The sequence below is a fragment of the Populus alba genome, chromosome 1 (genome assembly GCF_005239225.2).
Source record: "Populus alba chromosome 1, ASM523922v2, whole genome shotgun sequence".
In the NCBI taxonomy this organism is placed as follows: Eukaryota; Viridiplantae; Streptophyta; class Magnoliopsida; order Malpighiales; family Salicaceae; genus Populus; species Populus alba.
The window spans coordinates 23,253,156-23,265,881 of NC_133284.1; positions in this window are offsets into that span (position 1 = coordinate 23,253,156).

The following is a 12,726-nucleotide window of genomic DNA, read 5'->3' on the forward strand; positions in this document are numbered from 1 at the left end:
GACTTTATAATTTGTTTTGTTACTTTTTATTAGATTATGTTTTTCTCATCACCTGAGAATAGTGGTTGATCAATTAACCCTAGTTGACTCATGTTATTTTTTATCCTTTTTTAAATTTTATCATTCCATATTGAGTCGGTTAGTAATTGAGTTTCACAAATCTATTTTGATTTGTTTTTTTATGAGGATATCTTAATTTCATTATTAAGATTGTGAGTTTTGGCATTTAATGCCGGTTAAATCAGCATTTTCTAAAAGGTTATATACATCAACATACATAAAAGATTCGGGCAAAAACAAAAAAAAAAATGAAAAAAAAATAAAGAAAGGATTTTGTTTTGCCAAAAGTTTTTAAGCAAAAATAAATGTTTTTGTTAATAAGTTGGTATTCTTAAAATATTATTTTCAACATTAATTTTAAGAGAGATTACATGTTTTCTATTTTGATTTACTTTTGCATCTTTTTTTTAAAATTGAATTCCCTTTAAAATTCAAATCAATACCATTAAAAGAATTTCTAATTAAAAACAAGAAATCATTTAACACTGTGAATTGAATTCAATTTACAGGGTTACAAAACAATCTATTACCAATAAAAAAAATTAAATCTGTGAGATGTTTGAAAAATAAAAAGATAAGGTGATTTTGAGTGAAATTATTTGATTTTTATATTGAGCATTTTATTTTAAATAAATATCTGGGACTTTTAATTGCATAATAAAGTATCTAAATAGGTGTATTAGTAAAATATTAATATGTATGTTGATATAAACACTAATATATATCTAAAATATATTCGTTCAAGAATTGGTGTGTGTGCTCATTGGAATTTAGCCAAAAAAAACAAGCCTCGTGAGAAGAATGCCGGCATGCGCAAGAAACGGCACTTCCCTGTGATCTCACACTTTTGACCTTAATTTTTGCATGAGCAATGTAAGCTTGTTTTATAAAAAAAAATTGGTATTTATAATTTAAACAAGTGGAAAGATATATTTTGGAAGTGTAATTGTGATTGTATTTTAAAGTGTTTTTTATTAAGAAGATATATTAAAATAATATTTTTTTTATTTTTAAAAAGTTATTTTTGATACCAGCGTATTAAAATGATTTAAAATATTTAAAATATATTAATTTAAAATAAAAAAAATTATTTTTTAAAATATAAAAATAAATAGATGCTGATCGTCCGAAAAATCACGAAAGTGTAAAAACAGGTGTCTGACTTGGTTATGGAACCCGCATGAAGAGCAACGTGGACATGCATGAGGCCAAATCAGAGCTAAGGAAAACAAATGGCTTACGCCTAGCTAGTTTAACTGGATTGTTTTCTTGTGAGAAAAAATAAATGGTAAATAATAGAGTAGAGAAAAAATATTTTATAAAACAATGCAATTTAAGAAATAATAAATGATATGTACAAATCGAGAGTTGCAATTGGTACCTTTGATTCCAGAGTATCAGTTCGCATCTAGGACATGCTCTGTTCTTTTTAAGGTTTGGCTGGCTTGGTTTTTGTGTAGATAGCTTGCTCGTGTATCAATTTACGTTTTGGTGAACTTTACTGTGATTTATATTATTATAAAATTGATTAGGAATATATTGAAGTACACTTTTTTAAAACTATAAAATAATTACTTTTTTTTAGAAAGAAAAAAAAAAAGAGTTTCGTGAGGGGTTTTTTTGGTCTTTTCAAAAAAAATGCAGTAAATTTACTAATCATGTAAAAAAAAATAAACATGCATAAAAGAGTTTTTTATTTATTTTTCATTTTTTAAAATAGTGAGATGTCAGGATTACTCTTAGAATCCACACAAAAAAAAGGTTATGTTTCAAGGCTAGTAAGGGATGTTTTGGTAACTTTCAATTATTAAATATTATTATAAAAATGTTGTTTTCCGTTGGTTGACAAGCCCTCATGTCATTCACGTTGTGTATAAGGGCCCATCTAGTTATCAAATCATGTTTTGTTGTGGCATTGGAAGCAGTGAGTCATTCTCTTTTCGGCAAAATGTGCATGCTCATGGGGAATGTCTGATTGAGTTTTTTTCTTCTTCTTTCTTTTCTCTTTCATGCCCTTAAAATTAACGCTTATCTTTCAAAAAAAACAATTGAGTCCTTTAATTTTTTTATTGATTTTTAGCCTCTTTCTATGTATTACTATTTATTTAACTTTTGATGTTTTTTAATGTTTTAGCTTTCTTTTAATTTCATCCTAAGACATTTTATTTATTTTATTTTTTTATCTGATTTGATCTTTATTTTTTTGCTCTATATCTATATTTTTATACTTCTTGATTATTATTTTTTAAATTTATTTTTTGTTCTCATTCTTTTAATTGCTATATTCTTATTTTCTTTTGTTGATTTATCTTTTATTTATTTATTTATTTATTTTGGTCTCTCAACATTTAACTTCATTTGATTTTTTTATATAGTTTTGGTCTTCATTCTTTTGATTGTTTTTTTAAAAAAATCATTTTATTAGTTTTTTTATTCAATACAACCCCTATGTTTTCTTTCATTTTGGGTTTTTATACCATATTTGGTTTGCTATTGTTTAATTTTTTTAATTGTTTTAAATCCGGTTTGATATTTTTTTATTATTATTATGGTTTCCTTCCAACTAGGCAATCCTTTATTGAAAAATTAATTTATTTTTTTTCAAATTTATTATTTGACATTTAGTTATTAAGCGCCTTACACTTCATTGTTTGTTCCACTTTTCTTTTTATTAAGTTATCTTAATCTCGTATCCTAAGTAATGAGGTTAGTCAAGTTAACCATGGTTGACTTTTGATTTTTTTTTCTCAATATTACTTTTCTTTACAATTTCATCATTTGAGGTTAAATTATTGGCTCTTGAGCTATATATTATTTTTTTCACTTTTCTTTCTGCTAGGTTATCTCAAGTGCGGGTTAGTTTAGTTAACCCGGGTTAACTTGCATTTTCTTACTTAATGTTTTTTTTATTTAACTTTGGTTTGTTTTTGCTATGTGATGCAATCGTATTATTCGATAGTTTCACCCACATTTAACTAGTGTTTTGCCTGTGTTTTTTTTTATATAAAATGTCTTGATATTCTTTGTTTTATGTTTTGAAGACACTTTTAGATGAAAGATGCAAAAAGAAGTAAATTGGAGATAATTGACATATTTGACTTTCAGTCGATGTTTTGTGCAGAGCGTGAGCTCTAAGAGGTTGAAATGAAGTGATTCCAGTGGGCATTAAAAATGCTAACATCCATACCTTTTTATACATCTAAGGCAAGAAAATAAAATAAGGAAGAGCATGGAAATCGCAACCTTCAAAGTCAAATCTCGCAATCTGTCAATGTTGACCTTCAGTCATTCCGACTTGAATATCTGGAACTACATAAGTCTAATTGATGCAAACTCAATTTTTTTGGATTCTTGACTCAAAGACCTATAAACGCTCCAAAGGTTAGCCAAAAAAGATGTCATATGAGGGAGATATGATTTTTCAAAGATGACAATTGAATTCTGCCAACAAACAGGTTTCGTAAAGAAACGAGTCCAAATTATGTTTCGAAGCATCTAAACCGATATCCAAGTTTTTATTTAAGCAATTTAGCTCCTCTATGTCAAAGCTTGAAGACTTCATGAAAGGCTATTTCTTCTTTTTTAGAAAAATAGTTATTGAAGTATTTAAATGTAAACAATCTACTTAAGGGGAGGACAATTTTGTAATAATAAAGACTAGGCGTTTCCTATGATATCAAAAGAATGAGAGAAAGAAAGGGGGCAAGCCAGCCAAAAGGAGAAAAAAATGCCCCCCTCCTCTAAGAAACTCAAAAATCTATACATTCTTTCTTCTTTTAGATTAGTTTTTCAAACAAATATGCAAGGCTAAACACTTTTTCTTGGTTGCAAGGACACGAAAACCTTCGGATTTCAAGAACTTTGAGATTTATTTTACCTTTTCTTTTCAGTTATATGATGAATATATTTGTTTTCCTATGCTTATTTTTCCTATGATTGTTTCTTTTAATTGCTAGAGCAAACTTTAAGTTATTATTGTAGACAATTTATTACTAAGTTTGATATAAAAAGCCGGAGTTGTAGTATATGAAACTTGTGAAGCAACTGAGTTTAATAATTGTGGTGTGGATCTACATTATTAATCTTAAGAAGAAACATTCAATCAAATCAAACATAGACTGCGGACATTTATGTTTTCTTGATTAATAAACTTATCTAGTTCTTAAGGTTGCTATTGAATTAAATTACTAGTGCGGACACTGTGGTTGTTTGATGGTTATGATTAGTTATACTGCAGATCCGTTAACTAACCAATGTTAAGAAGAGATAAATATTCAGAGTATAAATTGATGTTTCATTTCTATGATCAATTTTGATTGTCTGTAGGTGGATGTGTGCCTGCAACCAAAGGTTTGTTCTCTTGATAATTTTGATTTTATTAAAATTTCGTTTGATAGTTTTCTGTTTCCTATATAACGTCCAAACCCCCTCTAAATTGCATAACATCTAGCATAAAAATCTGAACTAAATCTTCCTCATGGGATCGACCCCTTGTGTGCTTTCATACTATCTTGTGTGTTGTGTTTTTAAGTTAGGAATTAATTTGTGCGACCGTGACATCGTAACAAATTTTGGCGTCGCTGCCAGGGAAGTAATTTTAGTTTATTCTTGTGATGTTATTTTTATTTGTTGTGATTGTTATTTATTTTTCTGAAAAAAAAAATAGAATTTTTGCTTGATGTGGTACTATTCATCACGGCAACGGTACTGTTCAAAACAGATTTTTTAGTGGAATTAGGTATCGGCGTTTTGTTTTCTAAAGGGAAATGACGTTTTAAACAAGTTTTAGGGTAAACCACTAGCCACCCTAACGAGGAAAAATTCCACTATTTTCTAGGGTTTTTAGGCAGTTGTAATTCTCTAGCGTAGGATTTTCGTACAATTTGCATTGTTTTCGATATCTTGTGTGATTGGTTTCTTTTGAGTTTTCTTGATAATTTATGCCAGTAACCCGTTTTAATAATCAAAGTCAAGTGCAGTTGGATCTTGAAATAGAAAAAACTTTACGCAGGTTATGAAAGGAAGCTCGACAACAAACACTCAAGGAACATCGACAATAATGTAAACTTTGAGCTCAAATCTGGTTTTATGTATTTGCTACCAGCATTTAATGGTCTTGTAGAAGAAGATCCTCATACTCATCTCAAGGAGTTCCATATGATTTGTGTTGGCATGAAACCGAACGGAGTTGATGAATAATAGGTTAAGTCGAAAGCTTTCCCTTTCTCTTTAAAAGGGGCAGCAAAGGCATGGCTTTTCTCCATTCTCTCAGGTTCAATTGGAACTTGGAATGGCATGAAGAAGATCTTCTTTGAGAAGTATTTCCCAGCATCTCGAGTTGCCAACATAAGAAAAAAAATATGTGAGATTCGGTAATCTCATAGAGAGACACTTTTCGAGTATTGGAAAAGATTTGAACAACTATGTATTCAATACCCTCATCATCACTATGCCTTTTTTAGAAGTCTAATTTTTTTTAATCCTAATATCTTTTGCTACGGCGGATTGGTTGAGTTAACCAAGATTGACTTTGGTTTTTTTTATGCTTTTATTTTTTTTTAATTTCATGATTCTGCATTAAATTATCTTCCTTGAGCTTGGTCATTGTTGCCTTTTTGCTTCTTTCTGTTTGTTATTTTGAGGGTGGGCTGGTCAGCTAACCCAAGGTTAGCTTGCATTTTTTTTCAATGTTTTTTTTTATTTAACTTTTGGTATTTTCTGTGACGGTTCTTCTTTTGAAAGTTTAATTTTTTTTTTAATCTCGATCTCATGTTGCGAGTGACAAATTAGTCGAGTTTAGCCCGAGTTGACTTGAATTTTTTTTCCCTTGATTTTTTATGATTTTGTTTTTCAGTTTCATTATTTGCTCTCAAGCTGTCATTTTTTCACTTTTATTTTTTGTTTGGCTTATTTTGAAAGTGGGTTGGTAAAGTTAACCCAAGTCAGCTCGAGTTTTTTTAACATTTTTTATTGAACTTTGGTCTTTTTTAGTAAGTTCCTTTTGAATTTTTTTTATCCGATATCATATCAATGAGTAGTGGGTTCATAAAGTTAGCTCAAGTTGACTTGAGTTATTTTTCTTCGGCGTATATGTTTGGAAGAGTTTTTTTTTTTGTGTTAATTTTTAATATTAGGTTATTAGGCTTTGAACTTTATAATCTCTTTTCACTTTTTCGTTTTTTTTTCTGTGAGTTGTTTGGTCTTATATTTTGGATAACATTTTAGTAAATTTAATTTGAATTATCTCAGAATATTATTATTTAAAAATCTTATTTTTAGCATTGAAAAAATTTAGTTGACCCGCATCGTAATTTACAGGGACATCATGCAATGTAAACCTACACCAATTAATTTGTTGGACTGAATTCTCTCCATTGTGCTAAAACCTAAAAGAAAGAGATTGATCGCTTTATGGTGAGGTCACCGTACAATTAATTTTCAATTCATATCTCACTAAATTATATATTTTGTTCAATTTTAATTTGTTTATGCCTGGACTTACAATCAAATTGTAGATGTCATTGTGATTTAATAAATTATATTATTTTTTTAAATATTTTTATTATATTATTTTACCAATTATTCTTTTCACTGTATACAAATTTCAAACAACTCAGTTTAACCAAGAATATATTAATAATTAATTATTTTTCTTGATTTATTATGCGGTACATTGGTTCCATTGTTTTGCATATCTCTAGTTTCTTTCACTCTCGTCTTTATTTTTGTTTGTTGTGGTTGCAGTTATTTATTGTTTGTTTGCTTGCTGTGGTTGCACTTATTTATTTATGTATTTTTCTTTATCTATTATAACCATGAACATTTATGAAAACTCAAATTGATGACAAATCATTATACACATCAACATATTTTCATCAATGTATATTAAGAGCATGAGATTCGTTGAAAAAAGAATGTCATCAATAATGGAGATTAGGGCAGGAATTTATCCTTAAATATTAGTATGCTTATCAATTAGCTGTTGGCTAAAAATAAGAGTGAGAGATTATGACAATGTCCCTTCTGATGCAAAAAAATAAATCTATATATTTTTTTTAATTTAGTCTCTTATTTTTTATATGAATTATCATAATAATTAGATATATGCATTAATTTTTGAATTTAATTAGATATATCCATTAATATCACAACCCTTGCTCTTCTCTTCATGTTCAACGAAAATTACTCGTTGTAACACAAGTTTCTTTCTTTCTTCTGATATTAAACTTGGATCCTTACCTTTAAATTTTCAAAAAACGTGGATTGAAAGCTATTCTTAAGAAAAATCCCATATTGAACCTTTAAGAATCATACAATTCCTAATCTTTTTCGCAAGACTTTGGATTTCATCAAAACATTAATCATCCCCAACCAACTACAAACTTCACTCTCAACAGCTGTCGTAGAAGTTTTGAACTCAAGGCAATATAAACATTTCAGCATCCAAATGAGATAACCTGTAATCTAACGTCAAAGTCTTGAAGAATCCTCTATAAGAAAAACAGAAGAAAGCTAAAATAAAATGGATAGAGGGAGTATTATAGCAGCCACAGACCGTTTCTGATCACATCTAAAGGGGCAATAAAAGAGAACCTTGAAAGGAAAAGCAAAATTTCGTTGAACAGAACTGGACAAATTTTCTTTCATGTTCAATTAAAAAGGTTGCAAGAGGTGGAGTAAAAACCAGAGTTGCTTCTCTCTCTCCATTTCTTTTGCCCGTTAAAGGTTGACATTGCGAAAAGTGAATAATAGACCCTTTTGATCCCCCTTCATACTATGCCATTTTGTAAAGCTGGGGAGTGATTAGCAAAATGTCAACTCACGTGAGTTTCTGAGTCTCTTCATTCAGCATGTCTGGCTACCTTATTTTGCGTTCAAGGACAAGAGCATGCTTGAAATCTGTGAATTAAGAGAAAACGATGCTTCTTGTAAGAGTAGTGTGGAATAAAACACGAAAATCAACATGTTCCAAATATTAATTCTAGAATGCGTGCGTGAATGTTCTCAAACGACTCAATCTATATGCATATCTACATATGATCAATTCTCAAAAATTAAACCCCTGCATCATAGACATCCGTAGTATACATGTCAGGTTCGAAAAACAATCTTAAATATGGAGAACATTCTGCGTCATTTCACATACTACACTCACTTAAACAATAAAAAATCAGAGTGTTCAGAACTCACCTTGAGCTGCGTCTTTATAGAAGAGGAGTGATTCTCTAGCTGTTCCACGCCTCAATACGCCTTCACATTCTGCACAAAAAAAAAATAGTTGATCTTAATACTTCCATTCAAGAGCACAATATGATCCTCTGCGTAGGAAAGGCATTTTGCAGTATCCTATTCCAACAATTTGAAGATAAAGAGCACCAATCTCATTCAACAAAACCTATATGTCGACATTAGAAACATCTTCATGTTTGAGTTTCAAAGGCATACAAACCATGAGATCAAAGTTTAAGTGTTCAAGAAGGCTTAACTGCATGAAAATTGCAATAAATATTAGAGCATGCATTTGCATTCATTCATGATTTCCAAAATCCATATTACTGCTAGTTGTGGATAAAAAAAAGGCACTGTTCAATTTCATTGATGTCTATGAAAACAATAGACCATTATCACAATGGCCAATATAAATTTATTACTGACCTGAAGCATTATCAAATATGTGCCATTTCTTTTATTCTTCTAGTCCCCCATTTCTCTAAATTTCCTAGACATATTGATGGAGAAAGTAAATAAACGGGGAAATCTAAAGCAAAGGTTTGCTAAAGTTGAAATTCTGCTACTGTTGGAAAGTGCACTAATCTTACGGTGAGATGTAGGGTGTTTATAAATTTGTTGTGGGTTGTGCATATAGCAGCAAGCAACACAGCTGTTATATACTCTCAAATAACTGATTTTACAGACCCATTGCCCATCTTTCAAGCTAATGCTAAATGACATGTCAAGAAATAATAGGCAAAGAATGGAATCAGATTCGTTTCCGTATATGGTTGCTTCCCAATCCAGATACATAAGTTAGATGTGTGTATTCATCAATCTTAAGTGCGGACAGCCTACTGAATATAGGAAGGAAGCAAAAAAGAGTGGACCATATATTTCCATATCTTTCCATTGCAGTGAGGTTCTTCAATGATTGCCTTGGACACTTAGCCAACAAAAACAAACAAAAAATTTAAGATTTAGCCTAAGATACACAAGGAGCACCATAGGATCTGGTTTTCCTGCTATGATAAAAAGCGCTACAAGAATTCAATCAAATATAAAGATCATTGCAAAAATTTGTCCTGTCACCTTTTTATCCAGTGATATTGCCCTATTGCAGTCTTCTTCAGCTTTCTGAAAGCTGATTGCATTGAAATCAAAGGTAAAGCAAGCTCTCCAGTATAAAAAAATAAGAGTGAAACATAGATCAAGCAACACTATCATACCATCCCAATTGTAAGTAGCTTCTGCCCGGTTGGAATAGTAAGTTGCCTTTTTCCCATTCAATTTAATAGCTCACTGTAGGTAATTAACAGCCTTATTCCACTGCTTCCCCTTATCATGCAGCATTGCCCTGCCATAATTTTTTATGTCATTGGTTAAGCAAAAAAACATATCAAAACATCTTTTCTTGGGTATCTTTAGCAATTTATACAGTAAATGTTGGCAAACAGGATCACAATGAACTGTAGATTCACAGAGGACCCTTCTCACAAGCATTATACAAAACACAACAATGACAAGATTGTTTATGTAACTCCCTTGTAAAATTATGACAGGTCGAGTATAACACAATATGTCCAAGGAGACAGGTAAAATGAAATAAACTGTGAGGAAAAGAGGAAATTTTTTCATGAAACTATGCTGAAGACTTCCATGTGGAATCACACATCAAAAGCTCAAGTTGATCACTGATATTCCCAATGAAATATCTGAAGCCTAGAAAGAGATCTTAGAAAAAGAGAGTGAATTCATAGTCAATTAATTACAAAACCTTAATTGTTGTCTTAAACACCCAAAGGTATGTCATCCACTTGTAAACAATCCACATTTTACCATTTTATTTTATTTTATTTCATAGTTTTAGTCCAGTTTGCTTTGTACGGACTTAGTGTTATGCACTTTTCCTTGTTTACAAAGGTTTCTACTACGGTATTGGTGCCTAATTGACTGCACCTCTTTTATGTTTTACACCAGACTTTATATTGAAATTGAGAACCACTTTTGAAACTACTATTACTGTCTTCTCTCAGCACTCTCCTACAGGGTTACTTTCATCATCTTCTATTCCTCCATCCCTCTTCTATATGGATTTTTCACTTCTAATTTAACTTCTCTTCTATGGAGAATCCTCTCTGCTTGTTTATAACCTGTAGGCTTGTGCTACATCAAGTAGTATCAAAGTAAGGTTACTCATTTGTCTTGCTTTGTGTGCTGTAACTAAGAGCTCTTTTTTTGTTCTGGTTGCCGCTTTAGTCATTCTTGCTGTTTATATTTTTTAGTGTGCCATGTGTTAGGTTCGGCACCTTGTCCTTGATTAAGTTTCCTCAATCTAACATTGTCAGCTAATTCTTTAGCTTTATAGTGCTTCTCTTTTTTGGTTTTGGTGTTTTGTTCAGGGAGTATGTTCCCTCTTTTGTAAATCTTGTATATGAACTTGCTGGATTCTCCAGCCTTATATATTTTTCTGATCTGATATATTTACTTACCTTGATAAAAAATTAAAAAAAGTAAGGTTACTCATATAATGTCAATGCAAAGCCTCAATTTTACCGATTGTTGCTTGCCATGAAGGCCAGTTTTACACATTAATGCAGTGTGTGGCAAAAACATCAAAGAGAGCATGAAGAAAGCTAATGGCCCATATCATACAATTCTGTTTCAATTCCAAGTAATTCTATAAAAACTTATTGTTCATTTAGCACCGAAAGCATTCTTCCAGCTATTGTTTTTGCTCTAGCACACTTAATTATCATACCAATTACTGTTTTCAATTGCAAGTAATTGTAAAAAAACTTATTGTTCATGGGCCACTGAAAGCACTCTCCAGCGATTATCTTGCTCTAGCACACTTAACTAATAACTATACAAGGGTGGGTTAGCTAATCAAGAAAAGGTTAAAGCAACAAACTGGAACCTTTATCTCTAGATCAGTTGCAACAAATGCCACATTTTCAATCTAAGTTTCATTTATGGACCATGTAAAGGTTTCAAACCACAATTATATGCATGTAGTGTTAAGTTTCTGTTAAGTTACAAACCAATTAGTTAAATATCAGGAGTAAGACACAATATCAAGTAAATTAACTCACCAGAAAAGCACAGGGAGTGAATGAGGAAAGAGGAACTTTATGCAAGGATATTTTTATAAGATTAAACTAATATTCAAAAATCACAATAAATTGTTTACGTGAACCTACCTTTTCTTTCAAGATTTCTGAAGTATCAAAAATTTTCATTGGCGTCTTGCAATGTGCTGGATTGGAAAACCAAAGTTGATTTGCTCTTTAAGAGATGAGTACATATCCAACACTGTATCAAGAGAAAACTTGTCCCCTCCATGAAATGTGATAAATGAAACAGAGATAGGACAGCCATCATTCTTTCCCAATGGAATGGTAACCTGACAGTCAAGATGCAAAAGTAAAGACAAACGTTAAGTCCGTAACAAAGTTAAATAAGATCATAGAAACTAAAAAAACTAACAGATGAAAGCTGAAACTTTAAATCACCAAGTCACCTGACCCGAACATCCAGAACATGCTTGCAATGCTTTTGAAAGTATCAGTGCTCTATTGTGAGACTCAACAGTATCCCGTTTCTTTGAATTAAGTTTCGACGGTGGATCAGCAATTGTTGGAATAACCAATATTCCATTATCCTGGCAACAAAAAAGGATATGAGACTATGAAACATTCCATCATCCTAGCACCTAAACTCAATGAAGAGGTCATCAGGAACCTGAAGGTTACCCAGACACTTCAACATATCGAAAGCCAAACAAGTGTGGACAGCTAGCACTAAAAACCATCTGGCTGATATTCTGAGAGAAAAAATCTAGCAACAAGGTAGGGTACCTTTAAGAGAATTTGCATGCAAGCTCGCAACTCTTTCCTGATATCATAAAGTGCTTTTATGTTCTCATGTGTAGTGTTAATGGCTGTGAGAACATTATCAGAGACATCAGATGCTAACTTGGGTTCCACTGATTTAACCCAATCTTCATATTTGTTTTGAATTCATGTCTGAAAGGCAATATTATGCACAGAAATGTCAGTAAAAATGGAAATGGGATTCCAGGTCAAGTGCAATAGAAGCACAGGAACCTTCAAAATTCAAGAACAGCAATCCAGGGAGGATTTTGTTCAAATGTCACTTGAACAGAACAAGAAAAAATACAACTTAAGCACATAACATTTAGGAGAATATTAGAAACAAAAATGCTAAACATTAAGAAAAAACTTCAAGAAGATATGAGCCATTAGGATCATGACCTTGATGTGAGACCCAATTGTGGATCCCATCAATTCTCGGGCTCATGTGTATTCTAGAGGTTTTTTAACTTCTTGTTTTTACTTAGTGTTTAGCATTACTCTATAAGAAACATTTATTGGTTGTTTTGGAAAATGAAGTGTTGCCAACTGGTAAATATAAACCTTGAATAACTCTCAG